The following is a 12083-nucleotide window of genomic DNA, read 5'->3' as shown; positions in this document are numbered from 1 at the left end:
CTGAGTAGGTTTACTGTAGATTTAAAAAAAATTATATATCAGAATAGCTTTAGCATATTTCCTAATTTTCTCAGCCAAGTGTAACTGTTAAAACCAGGCAAGACCTTAAGAAAAATCTCAGTCCCTTGTCTCTGCTTACTTTGGGACAATTACAAAGGAAGTCACAGAACTGATCACTGAATGGACCTAGGCCAGAACCCAGATCTCTCTTCAAATCAGTTTGAGGCAGCTCTTCATCAACCTTGCCAAGGCTAGGAGGCCATAGAGTTCCCCAGCCCAGTTTGCCCTACTGGAAGGCCAAGAGACAGTGCCCTCTGTGCTAACACCCTCAGCATGCAGCCTGAGGCAGTGAGAGCAAGGCTTGACTTGTGAATGCCTGTGCCTCTGCCCTGTGACCTTGGGAAATGGGCCCAGCTTTTCTCAGCCTTCCTTATCTATGAGAAAGATAAAATTGCCTGCTCTTGTTTTTGTAACAGACACGCAAAGACAGTTTTGTAACTCAGCCCCTTAGCTTCTGTTAAAGATCTTCCAAGGTTTGTTCGTGCTCGCGCCCTCTCTCTCTCTCTCTCTCTCTCTCTCTCTCTCTCTCTCTCTCTCTCTCTCTCTCTCTCCCTTTCTTTGAGGATTTATTTCCTTTTATTTATGTTTATGAGTACTCTGCCTACAGGTATGCCTTTGTACCACTCACACATGCAGTACCTCAAGAGGTCGGAGAGGGGGTTTGGATCCCTTGGAACTGGAGTTACAGAATATTATGGTCTGCCATGTGAATGCTGGGAATAAAATAAAACCCAGGTACTCTAAAAGAGCATCTAGCGTCCTTAACCACTGAGCCATCTTTCTACCTTCCAAGTTTCTCTCTTTTCTTTTTTAGAGATGGAGGTCCCTTTATGTAGCCCTGGCTGTCCTGGAATTCTCCATGTAGACTAGGCTGGCCTCAGACTCACAGAGATCCAACTGTCTCTACCTCCTGAGTGCTGGGATCAAAGGTGTGTGCCACTAAGTCCTGTAAAGTCTACAAGGTTTTATTGATAATTTTTATGAAAAAATCAGACTCAACTTTTAGACAAAATATATATCCTAAGTTCTTATAGAAGGAAAGACTCTTCAAGACTTCCCTAAATATTTAAAAATTTACATACCTCTTGTACGTGGTATAAAAATGTAAAACTAGAAAAAGAAAATACAATGAGAAACTTCTCATTCCCTTCTCTGTGTCCTTAGTAACTTGATTTTTGGGAAATTCGCTTCACCATGAGTGTGTGTACCTGTATCCTGTACACAGAGCCCAGGGATATCCGCATTGGGGTTTGAATACAACTCTCATCTTCCCTTCTCCACTGACCTCAGCCAGTAGGGCTGCGTAGCTATGATCAGAGCTGCCAGCAGTGGGAGGATTGTCCTGACTAACATTGCCCCATATTACTGCTTGCACAAGTCCATTAAGCACTTGGAATGTAGTATTTTTATGTTAACTTATTACGTATAACTTTTAAGTTTCACATCATGCACCTCAGTCCCATTCATCTCCCCATCCCTTTGTATCTGCCCTCTGCCCTTGCAACCTGCCCCCGCCCAAAGAAAGTAAAAAGCAAAAACGATAAAAATTAAAACATACAATAACATCTGGTTATTGTAGTGTGTCACTGTGTGTCACACAAGTGCACCCCTTTGTCCATACATCTTTACTTGCAAATGAGTCTTGTTAGAAGCCTCTGGCTTCTGTTTCACTCTCCATACTGGATTCTCACTGGGACTCCTCTCAGATATCCTGTTGTCCTGTGCCATGGAAATCCTGCAGCTTTTTACCTGTAAGACTGACCCTTTCACACACTCAATTCGTAGATGAGGTAGATGTTCGGGAGGGCCAACCCTAAGCCCCCGATCTGGGCCTGGGTGGTAGCTTAGTTGGTCAGCCCATCAGCCCCACACCACCAGGGAAAACTCTCCATCACCGCCCAGGCTCACCCAATGCCACATCTGGAAAGGGGCAAGGCCAACTCTCCTGCTCTCATGCCCATGGGGCTGGCTCATCCTCACCACACCACTAGAGGGCCCACTTTCCTGAGTGTTGAAGCCAGCAAGGGGTATGGTCAACTCTGCACAGCCCCTGGACATCAGTATGTTCTCAGGAGGGAGGCAGCCCAGACCACGGATGTCCACATGATCTTTAGTGTTAATACAAGACATGGACAGACATCAACACAGACCCCTGCTTGCTGCATGGCCACCAGCCCAGACATGGCCTCACTGGCAGCACAGGCTGGGACTTCATGGACTCAGGCTGCTCACATCAGGCATTCTCCTTCACCCTCGTGTCTCCAATTCTCTTCATAACGACCAAACCATTTGGCTTCTCTCTTCTCTCTGGTCTTTCCACCAAAGGGCACTGTGGCTGGCTGGCCTCTGGGTCAAAATGCATTATCTTCAACTCAATTTTAAGTATTTAGATAACTTTGAAATATCTTAATTGAATTCAGTAATCAGAGCCAGTAAGGTAGCTTTTTGATAAAAGTACTTGCTTTAAAAACATGGCACCTGAGTTTGGTCCCCAGAACCCACATAAAGGGTGGAAGAAGAGAACCCCCTGTTCCACAGAATTGATTCTGACCTCCACACAAGTACCATGGTATACACATCCATAATAGATAGATAGATAGATAGATAGATAGATAGATAGATAGATAGATAGAAACCCCTCTTCACACATAGTAATAACATATACAAAATAAACGTGAATCCAGTGGGTAGCTGGCTACTGGTTATCTTATGGGACAGTGCTGCACTAGGTAGCTACTTCTGTGGTACAATTTTCAGAGACACATGAACTTTGAATTCAAAATTAAGAAAAGTCAAAATTTATTAATTAAAGAAGGCTGTGGTTTCATTGGCTATTTTTGCACCGCTGAGAACTGAATTCAAGGCTTCACGAATGCCAAGTAAATACCATCCCACAGAGCTGAATGAATCCCTAACCCATCTATTTAATATATTTTTAATTATAACGTAGCATTTTTCTGTTCATATGAAATAATCTGTAGCAAGCGGTGGACATCCATTCTTGAAAACACAGTAGGAATTCAGAACAGGTGTGAAGGGGTGCGTCTGCACGGGCGGGTCCGCAGGGGCATGATTTGAAAGAACCCTGGCTCCATTGTGTAGCTGCCCATTCACAAAGCAGTAATGAAGCAGTAAACATAAGCTTCCCTCAGCCTCAGGAGAAGTCCTTGCCCTCAGATGTTCTCACTGCAAGGGTCAGAGCTTGCTTCAGTCTCACAGGACTCTGTGTCACTCCCTGCATTGCCCCCAGGGAAGGGACTGTAGAATCAGAGAGGTTTTTGAAAGCCATGTCCGATGAATGCCAGTGTCCCAAACTCATTTTCTATACTCGAGGAATCTGGTTTCACTCATCTATACAAAGTGTTTAACAGTATCACCTAGTTGTTTTGTTCACTGTGGCAAGCACAGTAACAGGGAGAGAGTGTTATGCTTACATCTTGCCTTTTACTTGAATGTACAAGAGCTACAGATTCAGGGGTTGGGGATTTAGCTCAGGTCCTGGGTTTGGTCCCCAGCTCCGGAAAAAAAAAAAAAAAAAAAAAAAAGAAAAAAAAAAAAAAAGAGCTACAGATTCCCAATAAACAAGCTCTTCTGAATGCCACAGTAGGAAGTTAGAAAGTCCAGACAGACCATGGCTCACTTTGCTCACTATCATCTCCCTGTGGGAAAACTGCTAATGGAGGTTGTAGTCCGCCATGACCAGATAGCCTCTGAGTCCACTCAAAATGGGAGACTCCTTGTTAGCAGGTTTTCTCTTTCTCAGACTTTGTCTGGAGGATTCTGAGTCCCCAACCCCAACTGGCCTCTACAGGAGGAAAGTCAGGTAGCATAAAAACCTGGAGTTCTCCATGCTAGTGAGGTATTTAGATAGGCCCCTGAGGGTTCAGCAAATGAACCTCCCTACTTGGGTATTCCATCTGGCAGAGGTCTTCAATCCCTGGTTCACCCTGACTAAGGTGTATGAATTCTCATTCACCATCAAATAAAGCAGTTTCAACAAGCAAAGACTTTCTCTTCATTAAGGATCACTGGGGTTGGGGCGAGGGCTTCTCTAAGGGAAGGCCTTCTCTTCACCAGCTGCTCCATACTCCAGGCATTCACTTGGAAATCAAACCCCGATCCACCCCATCCTGTACTCTGCCTTCCCCTTCCTGCCAGGCATGTGGGGAGGAACTGAGGGGAAATGCCTACCTGGGACCCTGTTCCCAACTACCAAAGGTATGCCAGCCTCACTTGGGTACGAAGGAGACTGGGGACCACAGCAGTCCTCCCAGCAGCATGCCGGTGGTGCTCTGTGCACCCCAGGGAGAAGGAAGAGACAGCATGGCCTCTCCCCTTTCTTCTGGCTTTCCTATTAGCTCCCTCAGTCACCGCACATGAGAATTATTCTGACTTTTCCACAGTTTGAATGTTGGAGTAAGGTATAGTGCCACTTTCACAGTGAAACAAACCATAATAGTATTGGGCAAGTCATCTAGGCAGAGCATCTGACGTACTCACTGGGAGAAGAACAAGAAGAGAAGAAGACTTGGGTGGGAGATTTAGCAGCTAGAAGGGACAGGTTTAAATGGAACAGTGGGAGGGAAAGGTAGAAATGTTTGTTCTTGTACTTGTGGTTTATTTTAAAGAAAGGGAAATCCAACTGAATGAAGACTTGTTTCCTTTACTTATGCCTATAGCAATCAAGTGCTAAATGTAATGCTGTGCTTTGTAGGCGAGCCCCAGGCCCAGTGAGAACCCTATCTCAAAACATAAGGCGGCCAGTTATCAAGGAATATGTCAAGGGCCGGACTCTGGAGACACACACACACACACACACACACACACACACACACACACACACACACACACACACGTATGCGCACAAGTGCACACTTTGCTCCAGTTTATCTCAGTGCAGCGACAGCAAATCTCTCTTGTGAGAATAAAGTTACTCTGTTGGATGTCGATTCCGAAAACAGAGGGGAAAACTTAACAAGCTGCAGAGAGCAGCGTCTGAGCCTTATTAACCCTGCCACACTCGCCAGGCTGCCAGTGCCCCCGCCTGGAAAAGGCGGTATCTATTCCTGTGTTTGGAAGGAAGGGCTTCCTATCAGGGCTGCAGGAAATCCTCTGATTCCAGCTGCAAGACCACTGTGTTCCAGTTAGTCATAATGATAATGTCCAAAACAACAGATTACTCTATTCAAAACAAAAACTGGTTTTAGAAATTCAAAGAGCTAAAGTGTATTCTATTTTATTCTAAACCAGTTCGGTATTCCTGTTTTTCTAGCATTTTTTTTTCCCTTCTGAAGAAACAATTGCTAAGAAAGAGACAAAGATATGAGTAAATCAATATATCCCATTTTCTCATTTCCACGAGCGAGAGTTAGTGTCTAATGAGGTGTTCCCAAACACTGCTGCTGCTCATCGAAACACGCGGCCCAGATCAGGGTGGATTCGATTATCGCCGGGAGCAGGTGAAATGAGGACACCAAGTGGAAAAATCCAGAACATGAAAAGAACCAGCATATCTCAGGAGATAGCAACAGAGCTAATTTTATGCATCTGCTTCCTTCTAGAAACACTCATTTTTGAATGACACGAAAGGTTCATTTCAAGCAAGTTTTGATGGGCTCATGCATAGAGCAGGACCAGCCTGCCCACCCACAACCAGCATTTTGAGCAAAGGACTCAGGTCTTTACAGAAACCACACCCCAAAGAGATGTTTGATCTCTCCACAGAGCAAGTTAAGCTTCATGTGGTAACTTGATTGGAAAAGTTCTACTTTAGTAGAGGGATCATCAGGCCTAACTTCATGAAGTTATTCTTTTACCAATTAAGTGGCTTAAAACCTGAGAGAAAAGTAACAGTGTGCTCACCGAAAGTAATCCGTTTCTGTAGTCCCCTAACTTTGATTTGTAAGTGTGTGTGTGCGTGTGTGTGTGTGTGTGTATGTGTTCAGACAAACACACAGAGACAAGATGTGTACTCCACTGGACCTTTTCCCACTGTCTTGCTTTTAGACTATTATTTATACAAGTAAATGAAAGTCTTAGAACTGGCATCCTTGGTGCTCAGTGAAGGGTAGCATGTAGCATGCTTGCCCACTGCTTTCAGCTCTAGGACCCCCATCTTGCACAGACATACATGCCTGGTGCATGCTGCCTCAGTGTCAGTGAATTCATATGTGCGTCAGTCCTGTTGATTTAGAAGGCCTTGCTTTCTTGGAGTCCTCCATTACCGCTGACTCTTACATGTCTCCTCCTCTTCTACACGGTTTTCCAAGATCTTAATAGAGGGATTTGATACCAACGTCTCCTTTAGGGCTAAGTGTTCCAAGGTCTCCGATTCTCTGCACGAGGTCTGGCTGTAGATCTCTCCATTTGTCGCCATCAGAGGTGGAAGGAAGCTTCTGATTGATGGTGGCTGAGACAGGCACTGGTCCATGAGTATTCCCTAATATCATAAGGAGTCATTTTACTGCTACTTTCCCCCTCTTTCCCTTTTTGTCCTAGGTCTCTGCGCTATCTAGTTTCAGGTTCTTGGTCACTCACAAAGTGTTGGATATGGATTCCATATCATGGAGTAAGCCTCACGTCACATCAGACCTCAGTTGGTCACGTCCTCAAGCTTAGTGCCACCACTGCACTAGCATAGCCTGCAGGCAGGACACCACGATAGAGCCAAGGCTTGTAGCTGGGTTGCACACAGAGTCTCTATCTATCTGGACCAAAGATGCTGGCTCAAAGGGGTGAAGACACTGTGTTCAACAAGCTGTGTAGGTGTTGACTTCAGCTGGAGAGCCCAAGGCATGAGAACTGTGTAACAGGATGCAAACTTCAAATCCGAAGTCTCTTCCTACCCAAGCCGAAGGAGCCTAATCTCAACGTATTTATACTTAAACAGAGCGCCCAGGTTCAAGAGGTTACAGACCTTATGAAAGAACTTACGCTCTATAGAACACGAACTTTCTCAAGGACTTGTTGACCAGTTCATTGCAGAGCATGCCTTCCTAGGGAAGGGCTAGATTCAGTGAATGATGATTAACTTCAGCTCAAACAACTTGGCCTTGGGAATAAAGAATTGAAAGTATCGAAGATGTTCACTAAGTAATCGGCCAGTTCTCATATTAGTAATCACAATGATCGCACTAGTGTCTATTCCATACCATTTTGAGTGGATTTTAGATCTCAAGAGATGTAGCACTCTAGGGCTCCTATCATCTATGTAAAGGGAAGAGTTACACAAACCAGAGTCAGGTGTTATAATTCCTGATCCTGCTTCAAACCAGTATAAAACATTTCATTCCTGCTTGTCTCTCAGTTCTTAGGTACAACAGAAAATCACAAACACTTTTAAAATCATGCAGTGCCCCAAATGAGGCTTTATAGGTGGGTTACTGTATCTCGATTTAGTAACAATACTCATCATTTCAGACCCATAGGAAAATGTCATTTTCCTTAGGCCTAGAACGTATCCAGTACTTCTGAGATTTTGTATTGTGGATGCAAAATTGAGCAAAGACCTCTGGTCTTCGTGTTAGAATATTTAAGCGATTAGAAAAGAAAAATAACTTGAATAATTTTGTGAGACTTTGTCTTTAAGTTCCCACCTCCTTCTCCCCCCCCCCCCCCCTGGAGCTGAGGCCCGAATCCAGGGCCTTGCACTTGCTAGGCAAGCGCTCTCCCCCTGGGCTAAATCCCCAACCTGTTCTTGCTCTTTTTTTCTCCCTCTTCCTCTTCTTCCTCTTCCTTGTTTTTCTTTTAAGTTAAAACAGAACTGAGGATAAATGCTTGCCTATCATGTATAAACCCTGGATTCAATCCCCAGTCCTACCCAAAGAAAGGTGGAGAGGACCCAGGCCTGCAAGCCTGTAAGCCCAGCACTTGGGACAAGGTGATTGTGAGCTAGAAGCTAGTCTGTGTGCTTGCCAAGAGGAGAGAGGGAGAGAGAGGGGGGGGGGCGGGAGGCAGGGGAGGTATCAGACTGTTTTATGTATAGACAATTCCATTTCAGAGTCCCACAGCATAAAATGGCATGTAATGACTTCTCCAATGTTTCCCCCTCTTCATTCGTAGACTTAAGAAGAAAAAACAAGCCAAACAAAATGCAGAGATAGTCTCAGCTGCAGCCGCACGGAGCCACTCTGGGAAAGATGATTCTCATTCAGTCATTTTGGAACAAGACAAGTCCAACATCGCAGCGGAGGGGGACCAGAGCACTGATGAGAAAAAGAAGAGAAAAAATAATCAGCTAAAGGAAATCAGGCGCACGGAACTGAAGAGATACTACAATGCTGGTGAGTACTCATGACACCGTGGAAGCTGTCATAGGCTGAGCCATGGTGGCATAAAACTAAAGTCCCTGTGCTCAGGACAAAGAGGCCAGAGGAACGGCAACTGAAGCCAGCCTAGGTTACACGAGACTCAAAACTATGACACCCATAGCAACAACAAATTGTAATAACTTTTAAGCTAGAGGTGGTTGTTAGGAACTCGTCTTAGTTAAAGCCGTTCCTGATACCAACAGTGGTCATCACAACTTTGAAGCCAACCTGGTCCACATGGGGAGATCAGGGTAGTCTGTTCTACGTGGGTAAAAAAGCCCAACCCTATCTCAAGAATAAACAAAAACTCCCACCTTCAAAAATTAGAATCTGTAATGATTTGTCAAAAACAATGATTTATGAGATAACATTTTAGTAACAGCACAGCATATAGAGCATGTACTCTATGACCCTAGCTCTTATTGTGTGTGTTATATGATATAAAAAGATAGCTGTGAACCAACACACTCCACTCAGCCTTGGACATTTTTCATCTAGCAGTGTGTCTGCCACGTGCTTTGTGCTAATGAACACTTTCCCTGTAGGAGAAATACGCTTTTTCTCTTTTTGTTGTTTTTGTGAGTGAGTGAGTGAGTGAGTGAGTGAGTGAGTGAGTGAGAGAGAGAGAGAGAGAGAGTGTGTGTGTGTGTATGGGTATGTGTGTGTGTGTGTGTGTGTGTGTGTGTGTATGTAGATGTGCTTGCCTGTGCTGTGTGTGTGTGTGTGCTGTGTGTGTGTATGTAGATGTGCTTGCCTGTGCTGTGTGTGTGTGTGTGTGTGCTGTGTGTGTGTGTATGTAGATGTGCTTGCCTGTGCTTTGTGTGTGTGTGTGGATGTACTTGCTTCTTCTCTCTCTCTCTCTCTCTCTCTCTCTCTCTCTCTCTCTCTGTGTGTGTGTGTGTGTGTGTGTGTGTGTGTGTGTGTGTGTGTGTATGGGTGTATGTAGATGTGCTTGCCTGTGCTTGCTAGGGATCAGATGTTGACTTCAGAACCTTCTTCTATTCTCTTTCCTTCATTGCTGAGACCAGGTCTCACTGAGCCTCAAGTCACTCTCTGGACTGGCTGGCCTGCTAGCTCCAGGAATCCTCCTGTCTCTGCCTCACAGCCCTGGAGTTCAGGAGACCATCACTATGTTCAGCTTTTTACATGGGTTTGGGGAATCAAAACTCAGGCCCCCAATTGTTCAGCAGGCACTTTGCCCGCCGAGCCGGGTTTATTTCTCTTCCTCAGCGGTTTTATACATAGGACCATAAAGGTACTGAAAGCAGTGATCGCAGATGATGAGACCCTAGTGTCTCCACCTTGACAGGCGCTCTTTGTGCGTGTCTGTGTATATGATGGACATACCTGTGTCCATTTGTGTGAGTGGAGGTCAATCTTGGGTACCGTTCATCACCATCCACCTTGTATTTTGAGCATGCTCTCCCATTGGCCCATAACTCAACTGATAGACTAGCCTTGCAGCCTCAAAGTTCTACCTATCTCTGCCTCCTGGTGCTGAGATTACAGAAATGGGCCACCGTACCAGACTTGTGTGTGAATGTGTGGAGGGGTGGGGAGATTTTGAGAATCTCACTGTGTAGATCAGACTGGCCTCAAACTCATAGATCCATTGGCCTTTGCCTCCTGAGTGCTGGGAATAAAGGCATGAGCCACCACCTCTGGGCCAGACCTTTTCTGGATATTGGTACTGGAGATTGGAGCTCAGGTCTTCACACATACAAAGCAAGCAGTTTACTCAGTTACCTCCCTGTCTCGACAGATGAATTTTAAATGTGCCTTCTGTAGAAGGCTGAGCATATAGATGAATGAATACTCGTGCATTCTTTGGCTCCATTTCCGGACAGTTCCACAGGATGCTTTAGCAGTGTAGTCATTTAGTTGAAATTGCTATGTGGTTTTCCTTGTTAATAGTAAGTAGAGATGCCATTGTGTCATCCCTCAAGAATGACAGTTATGACCGCTGCTGGCTTGGAGACTTGGGGGAATTTCATCAGGAGAATCTACTGCTGGGATCAAACCTCTGGGTGGGGCACTAAATTTCAGGCTTCATTTGCTCCAACCACATTTAGCCATAATTGACAAATGCCTCACAGTCCGTTGCCTTTCAGAGTCCCATACCAGGATGTAGGTCTAGACCACTAGGGGGAGCATCAGACCTTGAGCCAAGAGTCATTCCTGTGCCTCTTTCTGTATTGCATCTCTGTGGCAGGACAGTAAGGAGACTTGACAGAGGGAGGATCTTGTCTGCTTAGGATTTAGATTTGCCTGGTAAAACTCAGAGAGTTGGGGGAAGCGCCATTATTTCCAGGATGAATCTGAATTGATGAAGGCAGGCTGTGCTGATCAGAGACAAGCCCTTAGGGAAATGAAGTTCTAAGGAGAGATTCTGCTCACAGGAAGAGCAGTATAGGCTAATTAGAATAATGTGTGGAGAAGAAAAGGAGCAGTCAGTATATGACAAATTTGAAACCTTAAGAATGAGGAAGGAAGGTGATGGGCTTTGTGTTTAGAGATGTGATTTTATTTCTCTCAAGGGGCCTAGAGGTGCCTGTTTATTGGTCTCTACAGATGTAAGGTGAAATCTATGTGTAAAAGTAGTGATCCCAGGAACAGAGGCAAAAATTAGCTAGTGGTGCTAAATGACAACATGAACTCAGGAGTGCATAATAGAAAAGGAATAGGTGAGAGCTGTCCTATCTGGGTACAGAAAGTATAAAGCTGTCGTCTGTCGTCTGTCTGTCTTCCTCTCTTCCTTTCATTCTTTTCTTCCTTTCTTTTATCTTAAGACAGGGTCTCACTCTGTAGTTCTGGCTACCCTGGGATACACCATGCAGAACAAGCTGGCCTCAGACTCACAGATCTGCCTCCCTCTGCCTCCTTGGGCCATGATGCCTTGCAGGATTGTTTCCTTCATTTGTTGAATTTTATGCATTACAGGACTCTTTCAAATATTAGCATACAGGAAAAAAACAGAACTTAATAGGATGACAAAGCAAAAGCAAAGGCCTTGCCAAAAGGATATTAATTATGCAAATATAGTTTGTTGAAAGTAGTGACTTCCACTGGTTGCCCATTCTGCATACGCCAAGTAATTTACCTGAACTAAAAAGGATATTTTGACAAAATGTTCTTGATTTTTTCAAATAGATCTATCTGTGACTCATTGAAGTGTCGGGCAATACACTACTCTCTCATTACCCTGTGATAGCACGTCAATGAAGACTATTATGGAGAGGCTTAGTCACTAGAATTGCCTCATTATAACCACATGGTCCTGATTCTGTAAATGTTCTGTTCTGTTTGTGAGAAGAAAGTAGGAAAAGGAAGTAATCACATTAAGATGGTTTGCATCAGATGATCTGAGACATTACCTAGCACAGCACCCAGTCGGTAAAAAGCAGAATGTTTCCAGAACAAGTGAATTGAAGCTTCTCGTGTTTGCATGTATATTTGCTAATAAATAGGACACTTTTCACTTACTCTATTTGTACGGCATAAACTGTTAAGTTGTGTGGGGGGATGGAGGGAGGCCTCAGAGCTTAAGAACATTTGCTAAGGGCTGGAGAGATGGCTCAGTGGTTAAGAGCACTGACTGCTCTTCCAGAGGTCCTGAGTTCAATTCCCAGCAACCACATGGTGGCTCACAACCATCTGTAATTGGACCTGATGCCCTCTTCTGGTGTGTCTGAAGACAGCAACAGTGTACTTATA

The 12083-nt window shown here is 44.6% G+C and overlaps 1 protein-coding gene across 5 annotated transcripts in view; it reads left to right on the top strand.

Moving 5' to 3' along the window:
* The window catches only part of Ncoa7 (nuclear receptor coactivator 7), a 152153-nt gene that overhangs the window by 62288 nt on the left and 77782 nt on the right, over positions 1-12083 (top strand). For 2 of the 5 annotated variants that reach the window (XM_032894862.1, XM_032894861.1), the window contains exon 1: positions 8160-8342. The exons of the other annotated variants lie outside the window; for them this stretch is intronic. The gene's annotated coding sequence lies outside the window, so the exon portion shown is untranslated. Of the gene's footprint in view, positions 1-8159; positions 8343-12083 lie in introns of those variants that run through there. 5 annotated transcript variants of the gene reach the window in all.

This window comes from Rattus rattus, chromosome 2, assembly GCF_011064425.1.
Source record: "Rattus rattus isolate New Zealand chromosome 2, Rrattus_CSIRO_v1, whole genome shotgun sequence".
NCBI lineage: Eukaryota > Metazoa > Chordata > Mammalia > Rodentia > Muridae > Rattus > Rattus rattus.
The sequence above is the reverse complement of the archived record's forward strand: the minus strand, read 5'-3'. Positions and strand labels throughout refer to the sequence as shown.